The sequence below is a fragment of the Myotis lucifugus genome, unplaced genomic scaffold (assembly GCF_000147115.1).
Source record: "Myotis lucifugus unplaced genomic scaffold, Myoluc2.0 scaffold_26, whole genome shotgun sequence".
NCBI lineage: Eukaryota > Metazoa > Chordata > Mammalia > Chiroptera > Vespertilionidae > Myotis > Myotis lucifugus.
In genome coordinates this window covers 8,250,574-8,261,741 of record NW_005871074.1, presented here as the reverse complement: position 1 = coordinate 8,261,741, position 11,168 = coordinate 8,250,574, and the positions used below count along the sequence as shown (strand labels likewise).

Here is an 11,168-nt window from a genome sequence, read left to right as displayed (position 1 = left end):
ATCAGCTGCCTCCTGCACATCTCCCACTGCGGGATAGTGCCCGCAACCCAGGCACATGCCCTTGACCGGAATCGAACCCGGGACCCCTCAGTCCGCAGGCCGACGCTCTATCCACTGAGCCAAACCGGTTTCGGCTAACAGGGCATTCTATAGGAATATTACAGGGCATTCTGTAGGAATATTACTGTGTCTTTTAGAAAGTATGACAAAATACTGTGCCTTAAAAGGAGGAAGAAGAGTAAATACCACCAATATTTATTTCTGCTTTGCTTTTATTGTTTAAGCATCAAATCTACATTTTATTGAAGAGAATGGTCGATTTTATGCTTTTGCTTAGTTCCTCAGTGAGCAAATGTCTTGTAGCAAATCCTGTTGTAGAAGAGTATCTTCTATTGATACCTTTTGGGTTTATTGTATATAGACAGAGTGAGAGCACTTTGATTTGGATGCATGCTGTTAGTGATTATATTAAAGTGGCATGAATTGCTTTATGTCTTGTGGGTAAGTGACTACAATCATGTGAAAATATAAAGGGAATATATTCTGTCCTGAATTATTTTTAAAACAAGCAGATTTTCCACTTTAATGTAGAAATTAGTCAGTAGCTTAGAGTCCTTTTTAAAAGGCTACCTTGGAAAGTACCTTTAAGTCAAGATACCCACCCAGATAAGGTTTACTAATACAGAACATTTACTTAACATACTAAAATACTATAAGCCCTTTGTCATTTGGAGAACTGATATTTTATTTCAGTGAAAGTGCTGAAAATAGCTCAGAAAAGAAAATGTTTCTCCCTAAATCATAGCATTAATCTTTCAAAGAGCCTCAACCAGAATGTAAACCACTTTAAAAGATTCAAAAGTTTGACAAGCAGCCTTATTGAACCTTATAATTTTGACTCCTCAAATTTTCATTTAAAAAGTAATAAGGCCCAAGCGGTGTTACTTAGTGGTTGAGCGTTTACCTGTGAACCAGGGCACACTGGGGCGTTCAGGAGGCAGCCAATCAATGGTATTTTCTCTCTCTCTCTCTCTCTCTCTCTCTCTCTCTCTCTCTCTCTCTCTCTTCCTCTCTGAAATGAATTAAAAAATATTTTTAGAAAAGTAATAAGGAAACTAAAAATTTGTTAAGTACCTCTAGAGTTAATATTACACAATGGTCTCAAAGTCCCAGAAGTCCAAGCGTTTGTATTACTATGGGAATTTAACAAATTTGGGGGAAGAAAATGCTCAAATTTTATTCAGAAATAATTAGCTTCTATACCTTGGTTAAAACTTTCATGGATAATTGTAACTAGCAACTGTATAGCACTTGGATGCTGTTAAAAGTGCTTTCTTTTGTTTGTGGATAAAATAGTAAATATTGTAATCTAATATGTTTTTTGTCCCCTCAAAGGATAAGATCATCTGAAGACAAATGGAACAACTGCTTACATTTGTAATGTTGTTTGTATTTCCTTGACAGAGATTTCCAAGCAGGATCCTTTTTGTTTCAAAGATTGACAAAGTGTTGTGTAGTAGTCACTGTAACCAAATTCAGTTATTGCTCTTTGTCTGTAGCAGAGGTAGATTAGATACTATCAATTCTAGCTGCTTTTAGTGATTAAAAGGTAAACATTGTTGTTCATTTCCTTTTTGGTACTCTATAGGCGTGGTCAGGTTCTTAGAACCAAGTGGTTGATTTTCTTTTTCCATAACCCCCACCCTTACCCACAATTTTTTTGTTGTTGTTAAAATGTAGAAAGGCTTGTTCTGGAAGAGTATTGATTTTTTTTTAGTGTAATTTGCATCCTGTTCATACTTAATAGCAGTTTTTGTTTGCTGATTTTTTTTCTTTCTTTTTTTTAAATTTTATTTTTTTTAATATATTTTTTTATTGCTTAAATTATTACAATGAGTATTACATATTTCTCCTTTTTTTCCCCCGCCCTTGTGTTTGCTGATTTTTAAATGTGTGTGTTTGGACTCTAAAAATATTCATCGTGTGTGTGTGTGTGTGTGTGTGTGTGTGTGTGTGTGTGTGTGTGTGTTACTGTGCTTTGAGTCAGCTCCAATTCCTGGCAACCCTATGAATGAGCGATGTCCACAGTGTTCTATCCTGAACAGCTTTGCTCAGCTCTGGTAGACTCACGCCTATGGCTTCTCTTACGGAGTCAATCCATCTTAAATTTGGCCTTCCTCTTTTCCTGCTGACTTCTGTATTTTGTGTGCTTTTTTAAATAACAGGGTATCTTGATTAACTCCCACCCACCAACCCTCCCCCACCTTCCCTCCGAGATTCCACACTGTTCCATGCTTCCATGTCTCTGGATCCATTCCGTTCATCAGTTTATTTTGTTACTTAGATTCCACATATGAGTGAGATTATGTGATACTTGTCTTTCTCTGACTGACATTTAACTTAGCATAATATTTTCCAGGTCTCTCCATGCTATCTCAAAGAGTAAGAGATACTTCTTTTTTGCTGTTGCATAGTATTCCATGGTATGAATGTACCACAGCTTTTTTTATTCAGTCATCTACTGATGGGCATTTGGGCTGTTTCCAGATCTTAGTTATTGTAAATTGTGCTGCTGTGAACATAGGGGTGCATACATTCTTTTTGATGGGTGTTTTGGTTTTCTTAGGATATAGTCCTAGAAGTGGGTTCTCTGGGCAAAATGGCAGTTCTATATTTAATTTTTTAAGGAAACTCCATACTATTTTCCATAATGGCTGCACCAGTCTGCATTCCCACCAGCAGCATACTAGGGTTCCCTTTTCTCCACATCCTCTCCAGCACTTGGTCATTTGTTGATATGTTGATGGTAGCAGGGCTCTATTCTTCTTCTTCTTTTTTTTTTTTTTAATAATACTCTGTTGTTATTACATTACTAACAATTAAATGATTTTTAAATTGTGAAAGCCAAATGTGCAATACAGATTACTCTGATCATATAATCAGATTAAAATATGAGTAGAACAATGAACCAAAAAGAAAGGAGTCTGTTTTAAAACCCCTGGCATGTGGGGATTTTAGCATTCTTCCTATAGGTTAAGCATTGTTTTCACATTTTTACTTTATAGAGCCTCTGGTTTCACTCTTGATAACCTGTGTATTGAAAATAGTGGACCATATTTTTTAAAAAAATTAGCTCTGGCTAGTGTGGCTCAGTTGATTGGGTATCATTTCATGCACTTAAAGATTACTGGTTTGATTCTCCATCAGGGTACATGCCTGGGTTTCAGGCTCCATCCCTTGTGGGGGACATGCAGTAGGCAGCTGATCGATGTTTTGCTATTACATTGATGTTTCTCTCTCCCTCTCACTTCCTCACTCTCTAAGGGAAAAAAAAAAATTAATTACCCCCTCTACTTTTTTTCTGTGTAGATTTTTTTGGAAAAATAATAAAATGAAAATATCCCTTGATGCTGTCATCAAGAAGTCTTCATATTCAGCCTTGGCCAGTGTGGCTCAGTTGGTTGAGCATCATCCTGTGCACAGAAAGGTCACCGGTTAGATTCCTGGTCAGGGCACATACTGGGGTTGTGGGTTCAATCCAAGGTTGGAGTGCATGCGAGAGGCAACTGGTCAATGTTTCTCACCTCTCTCTCTCTCTCTCCCCCCCTCCACCCCTCCCACTTTTTCTCCCTTTACTGCTCCCTCTCCTTTCCTTTCCCCCCTCTCTAAAAAAATCAATAAATATTTTTTAAAAAGAAATCTTCATATTCAGTAGTTAAATATGATTCATGGCTGAAGTTTTAAGGGGGCTTATGTGTGTATGTATTAAATTATTATCTTTCTTTTTAAAAAAATATATTTTATTGATTTTTTTACAGAGAGGAAGGGAGAGGGATAGAGAGTTAGAAACATCGATCAGCTGCCTCCTGCACACCCCCTACTGGAGATGTGCCTGCAACCAAAGTACATGCCCTTGACTGAAATTGAACCTGGGACCTTTGAGTCTGTAGGCCAACGCTCTATCCACTGAGCCAAACCAGTCAGGGCTTAAATTATTTTCAATATTACAGGCCTGGTGCACGAAATTCGTGCACAGGTAGGGTCCCTAGGCCTGGCCAGCAATCAGGGCCGATCGGGGCCTTCCTTCGTTCTGCGCCGCCCCCTGGTGGTCAGCGCATGTCATAGCAAGCGATCAAACTCTCGGTTGAACTCCCAAGGGGACACTTTGCATATTAACCTTTTATATATATAGATAGGATCTGATTTTGAAATGGTAAGTGATCATTCAATTAGAAATCAGTACATTAATATATTTGATAGCTTTATCTTGTAATACCTCAAAGAATGTATACTTAAATGTGCCTTTTTTTTTAAAAAAATATTTTATTGATTTTTTATAGAGAAGAAGGGAGAGGGACAGAGAGTTAGAAACATGGATGAGAGAGATCGATCAGCTGCCTCCTGCACGCCCCCCACTGGGGATGTGCCCGCAACCCAGGTACATGCCCTTGACCAGAATCGAACCTGGGACCCTTCAGTCCGCAGGCCGACGCTCTATCCACTGAGCCAAACCGGTTCGGCTTAAATGTGCCTTTGTATACTGAATTTATTTAGACTTTTTGCTTTAAAACAAAATGACCCTCTAATTTTTCAACAGTATGTGTCTTAAAATTTTGTTTTTAAATGTTTTGCCATGGAAATCTTTAAACAGTAAAAACGCCAGATTTTCAAGAACCAGCATAGCTGGTACATTACTGCAGATTGTGTGCATGCATTCTTTTCTTGTTACTATAGAAACATACAGACTGTGGATTTATCATAAACCATGAGAATTGTTCCTTGCAACAGTTCACAAAAAGAAACATCTGGATCCCTTGTTTATTCTGGGGTAAAAGAAGACCACCCTTTTTTTCTGAATTATGGAAATCACATATCTCTTGGGGATTTTTACTGGGTTAATAGACTCTCTCTGGAAATTTATTTGACTTCATATCAGTCTCTTGGTGTTTTAAGCCTTGAAGGGAAAGTTAGCCAAGAACTAAGGAGAATCTCAGTCATTAGTGGCGAGGTAAGCAGTCAGATTTTGCCAAGGATAGTACCTGCATAGGAGGCTGTAATTGCATTTATATTATCTTGCATTCTCCACGGAAAAATCCTCAACAACTCTTTAAAGCATTTCATTTATATGTAATAACTCCCTTAAGTTTACATAGTTCAGTTTAAAAGATTATTAAGCCTCTCCTCTGAGCATTGGCTTTGGGTTCTTGGAGCACATGGATGAAAAAATTACTTCCTGCTTTTAAGAAAACCACATAAACAGGTTGTTTCATGATTAATTCTAAGAGGCCTGCATAGTATATCTTAGAAACACAGAGGGAAGTTACTCAGACTAGCCTACAGCTTAAGTTACTACTTGGAGATGACTTTTTGAGCTCAAAAGTTGGTTAAAGGTCAAGCCAAAAAATGTGTAAAGGGGCATATTAGGCATCAGGCATAACATTAGTGAAGGCACAGTGGTACAGAATCATAGCGTGTGCAGTAATTCTCAGAAATTTGACATTATTAGTGTACAGAAGTGACATTAGTTTGGAGACGTCGGTAGAGACGGTAGAGACCTTGCTTGGAGGGTGTGCTCTGTAAGCCAAGGTGCTTCAACTTTTTCTAGGAGTCATTGAGGAATTTTAATAAGTGTTGTGGTTGCATTTATAAGTTAAGTAACCTAGGAATGTATTTAAGGGGTAAATGGGTCTGAAAACAGAAGTAGGCAATTTATATGACATCTTAGAATGATTGTTGATTTCCAAAAGCTTGAATAATGGTACCAACATGAGGAATTTTGATGTATAATCTATATATATAAAAAGCCAGAGACCATAATGCCATCACAACCATAACGACCTAATGACTAGTTCAGGGGTGGGCAAACTTTTTGACTCAAGGGCCACAATGGGTTCTTAAACTGGACCGGAGGGCCGGAACAAAAGCATGGATGGAGTGTTTGTGTGAACTAATATAAATTCAAAGTAAACATCATTACATAAAAGGGTACGGTCTTTTTTTTTTTTTTAGTTTTATTCATTTCAAACGGGCAGGATCCGGCCCGCGGGCCGTAGTTTGCCCATGGCTGGACTAGTTGCTATGACACCCACTGTGGCCAGCGAACCAGCCTGATTCAGGCCGGATTGCCCCCAACACCCCTATCAGGTCGGCCAGGCTCCGATCAATGGGTGGCGGTGGTGGGGCAGAACTGGGGTCTGGTGAGTGGGAGGAAGGCAGACCGCTTGGTCCCTCCCCACGTCCTGCAGGCTCCGACTGATCAGGGGATGGCTAATGGGGGCACCGGGATGAGTGGCACAGCAGCGACTGGTGAGCAGGCGGAAGGCAGACCTCTTGGTCCCTCCTCCCAGCCCTCAGGCTCCGATTGATCTGTGGCGGCAGCAGGGTGGAACATGGCCCTGATCACAAGTTAGGCCTAGGGACCCTAACTGCACACAATTTCGTGCTCTGGGCCTCTAGTAAAATAGAAAGTTTTCTCTTGTTGAGAAACACTGGCGTTAAGGATAGAAAAATAAGTATATACAGTATAGCATGTAACTCTATAAGACAGAATCCAGCAATATGTATGGTCTACCAGAGAATTGTTCATTTTGAGATTTTTTTAAACTGACTTAAACTATACATTTGAACATATCATGAATAGTTGATACTTATAGTCTCAATCTGAATCACGTGACATGCTTCCTTTTTTTTAAACTCTGTGTCTAAGATAGATTTCACTTAAGAATTCTATAAACTTTCCTCTTAGACTACCCTCATGAATAAGTTGGTAAATAAATCAAAGCCTTAAATCTTTAGTTGATAATTTTCAACTTTTTTCCTTTAAAACTATTTATAGACAGCTTCAACAAAATTAAGAAAAAAGTATTTGTTGATTTATTTTTCTTTAAAAAAACTAGAAACTGGTCTAAGGAGGAATTTGTCATAAATTGTTTGCCTGTGGTGGGATCATTTACTTGGAAGACTAGTATCATTATGGTATCAATTTTCCCACCAAATTGTTAACTCTTCAGGATGCCTGAAGTATAAAGTGTGAATATTTTTGTTTTTGTTGCTATTTACTTTACATACTTACGGATTGTAGGAAATTAGCTTACTTAACAAGCCAGTGCTGTGGAAGAGTGCTTGTGTTTGAATCCTCCATTTACAAGATGTGTGCCTATGGGCAAGTTACTTAATTATGCTGGCCTTCACTTTTCGTTTGTAAAATGGGGGTAGTAACAGTATTTCCTCAAAGGGATGGTATGAGGAGTAAAATAATATAACCAATATGAAGCAGTTAGGATGGTATTGACACATAGTAAGTCCTCAAATGTTAGCTATTATTATTATTATTATTATTATTATTATTATTACTACTAGAGGCACGGTGCACAAAAATTTGTGCACTTGGGGGGGGGGTCCCCTCAGCCTGGCCTGTGCCCTCTCGCAGTCTGGGACCCTCGGGGGATGTCCACCTGCTGGCTTAGGCCCCGCTCCCCGGGGGATTGGGCCTAAGCTGGCAGTCAGACATCCCTCTGGGAGCCCTCGGGGGTTGTCCACTTGCCAGCGGGGAGCAGGCCTAAGCTGCAGTTGGACATCCTTAGCGCTGCTGAGGAGGCGGGAGAGGCTCCCACCACCACCGCTGTACTGGCAGCCATCAGCCTGGCTTATGGCTGAGCAGAGCTCCCCCTGTGGGAGCGCACTGACCACCAGGGGTCAGCTCCTGCATTAAGCGTCTTCCCCCTGGTGGCCAGTGTGTGTCATAGTGACCAGTCGTTCTGCTGTTAGGGTCAATTTGCATATTACCCTTTTATTATATAGGATAGAGGCCTGGTGCATGGGTGGGGGCCGGCTGGTTTGCCCTGAAGGGTGTCCCGGATCAGGGTGGGGGTCCCGCTGGGGTGCCTGGCCAGCCTGGGTGAGGAGCTGATGGCTGTTTGCAGGCTGGCCACCTAAGCTCCCAGTGGAGGCTGGCTGGAAGCAGGTATCTGGGATTTATTTATCTTCTATAATTGAAACTTTGTTGCTTTGAGCAGAGGCCATAGCCAGCCAGGGCAGGCGGGAAGCTTGGCTTCCTCCATCGCCAGGGCAACCAAGCCTCCTGCTTGCTCCAGCTCCATGGCTGCCGGCCGCCATCTTGGTTGGGTTAATTTGCATATAGTCGCTCTGATTGGCTGGTGGGCGTGGCTTGGGTTGTAGCAGAGGTGTGGTCCATTTGCATGTTTCTCTTTCATTAGATTATTACTACTATTTTAGTAATATAAAAAATTAAAATATACCATCTTTATCAGGGATTTATCGAGGACATAGGTGTGAGAATATTTGGTGGCCTGTACTGAGTAGTTTTAAAATTAGTGGGTTAAAAACACCTAACTTCCACATCCTACTTGTCTTTCGTGGTCAGACTGCCTCCTTTCCTAGTGAACATTGTTCTTCTCAAATGTCTTTTATAATTATAATGGTCACACAGTTTAATTCTTAGTTACCTTCTGTTCTACAGGTTCACTATTATTTTGAGTCTTGCCCATAAAATCTTATCTGGTCTATTGTACTATTTTAAACAACTTTAGGTGAAAGTTCAAGTTTTTCACAAGCTCTTCTGCCCAGCATTGCACTCCAATGATACTAGCCAATAGATATTGAGCTCTAACTGTACTCCAGGCAATGTCCTAAGTACTGCTCATGGATTAACTCTTAATTCTTACAACACAAGGTAAACAGAAAATTATAAGTATCTACAGTTTCTTGATAAGGAAACTGAGATTTAGGGAGATTAAGTTGCCTAAATTCAAGCCTTGGATCTGGTTTTTTAATCTGGCAGTTTGATTCTGAGCCTATGCTCACTGAAGAGCCCCCCTAATTCTATAAGGTCTTAACTTTGATGTCAATCAGTACGTCTGGTCTTTGCAGACTGGCTCCCAGGCTCCTGTAATTATAAAAATCATTGTAAAGGAGTTTAGTTATAGTCCTAAAATAGCTTTTTAAAAAAATTATCAAAACTGCTTTCTTGATTGCATTATTGTATTATTTGGATAAATAATATGAAAATGTGTGTGTCTATTAATGCTTGAACTTTCTAGAAAATATACTGTGGACTATTTGGCTTAATTGGTCAGAATATGGTGTCAAGATTTAATGCAGGCTTCACCACTTTACCTTAGTCAAATTACTGATTTTCCCAACATTTTACTTTTCACATTTTCAAACTTTTAAGAAAGTTAAAAGGATATTACAGTTCACACTTGGATTAGCCAGTTGTTAACATTATGCCTTCTATGTATATGTACTTTTAAATCTTAAACCATTTGAAAGTTGTGGATCCCATGACACTTTAAATATTTCAGCATGGCTCTCCTAAGAATAAGGACATTCTCTTATATAAACAAAATACTATTATTGTCATATCCTTGAAAATTAATAGCTCCATTGTTTAATAGCCAGTCCATATTTAAAATTATCAGTTTTCTCCAAAATATGTATATTTTATCTGTGGGTGTGTGTTTAAATCCAGGATTTAATCAAAGTCTGTGCATTGAATTGGGTTGTCTAAATCTTGTCTTTTAAAATCTAGAATACTCTTTCTTTCCACCTGTGGTTTTTGAAGAGCTCAGGCCAGTTGTCTGAGAGTATTTTTACCTTTTGGGTTTGTCTGATTGTTTCCTCATTTTGAGATTTAGTTTACCTCTGTATAATTTGGGAGGTTAATCTGGAAGCTGATCTCGTATATGACAGGAATGAGAACCAAAAACATAGGTTGCATCTTGTCAAATGTCAATAGTTAACTTGCCTTCAAGTTGGAAGTTTGAAGAACTTTTGAATTCCACCTGTATAGTTGCCCCCTGTGTATTTACAGAACTTTAGAGCATACCTCTGTGTCTGTGAGCTATACATTTTTGCCAAGGGTCAAATTAGGGTAATGTTTCAATTTTAAACTATATATAAAGAAATAATTTTTAATATCAGCATTATCAGTATTGTATGCTAGTTAGGATCACAGACTCTGCAACCAGACTGCCTTGGTCGAGGCCCATTTCTGTCATTTAAGAACTAGTGTTGCGCATTTAAGCAAGTCATTTAACCTCTCTGTTCTCTATTTCCCCATCTATAATGGAACTAAATACTAATATCTACCTGAAGGTTGTTGGGAGAATTAAATGTCGTATTGTATGTAAAGCATATAGAATGGTTCCTGGCATATACTAAGCATGATTTAAGTGTTGGTGATGGTTATTATAGAATAGTTATTTTGGCAGTGACTAAGGAATAAAGTACGTGAACAAAAGAAATGAATCCTCTCAGAACATATAACTGAATGCCACCTATTTTACAGAGGTGTTATGAAAATTAAATGAGATAATGTATAAAGCGCTTGTCCCAGAGTAGCTGCTAAAATATGAGCTTGCTCTCTGATACCTCTACCCCTGTTCCACTATAGAGCAGTATGGGCAGTTTGATTTCTTGTTTGCTCGTATACATTTGTTTAAAAGTTTAGAAACTTCTAAAAACTTTTGCTTTCCCGTTTGCTAACAGAATAAACAGCAATTGTTTAATTGGATACACCTTTAAAAGTGTATTGTCAGATCCCCCACCCCGTTTGCTTTTTGGGTTACATACCTTATTACGGTAAATCCTGCTAGAACCAAGATGGTAGACATTATTATTATTATTTCATTGTTTTTTTTAGAGAGAGAGATGGAGGGAGGGAGAGAGGAAGGGAGGGAGGGAGGGAGGGAGGGAGGGAGGAAGGAAGGAAGGAAGGAAGGAAAAAAGGAAGGAAAAAAGGAAGGAAAAAAGGAAGGAAAATTGGTGACGAAAAAAGGAAGGGAAAAAGGAAGGAAAATTGGTGACCCGACTAGGGATCAAACCTGCAACCTGGGTGTGTGCCCTGACCAGGAATCGAACTGAGCCACACTGGCCAGGGCAAGATGGTAGACATTATTAATCAGTCAGAGTTGAACTGAGCTGTAGCATCAGAATCCTTCTTCATAGTATCCCAGGTATCTATAATCAGTTCATAAGACTTCATGCAGTAGTGAAATCCTCTGCTTTAGAGCTGACTTCATGCAGTAGTGAAATCCTCTGCTTTAGAGCTTTCTAGAAGAAATGTTTATGGAGTATCAAAATAATATCTGACTCTGTTAATCCTAGTCTCAAGATGTGGGCTCATCAAGCCTTATGAAAAAGCAGTG

General features: G+C 39.2%; 1 long non-coding RNA gene across 1 annotated transcript in view; it reads left to right on the top strand.

The window, feature by feature from the left end:
- The window catches only part of LOC106696715, an 18,871-nt gene extending 17,094 nt beyond the window's left edge, over positions 1–1,777 (top strand). Inside the window, exon 3 of the long non-coding RNA XR_002828606.1 lies at positions 1,396–1,777. This is a non-coding gene — a long non-coding RNA (uncharacterized LOC106696715). The remainder of the gene's footprint in view (positions 1–1,395) is intronic.
- The last annotated feature ends 9,391 nt before the right edge of the window (positions 1,778–11,168 follow it).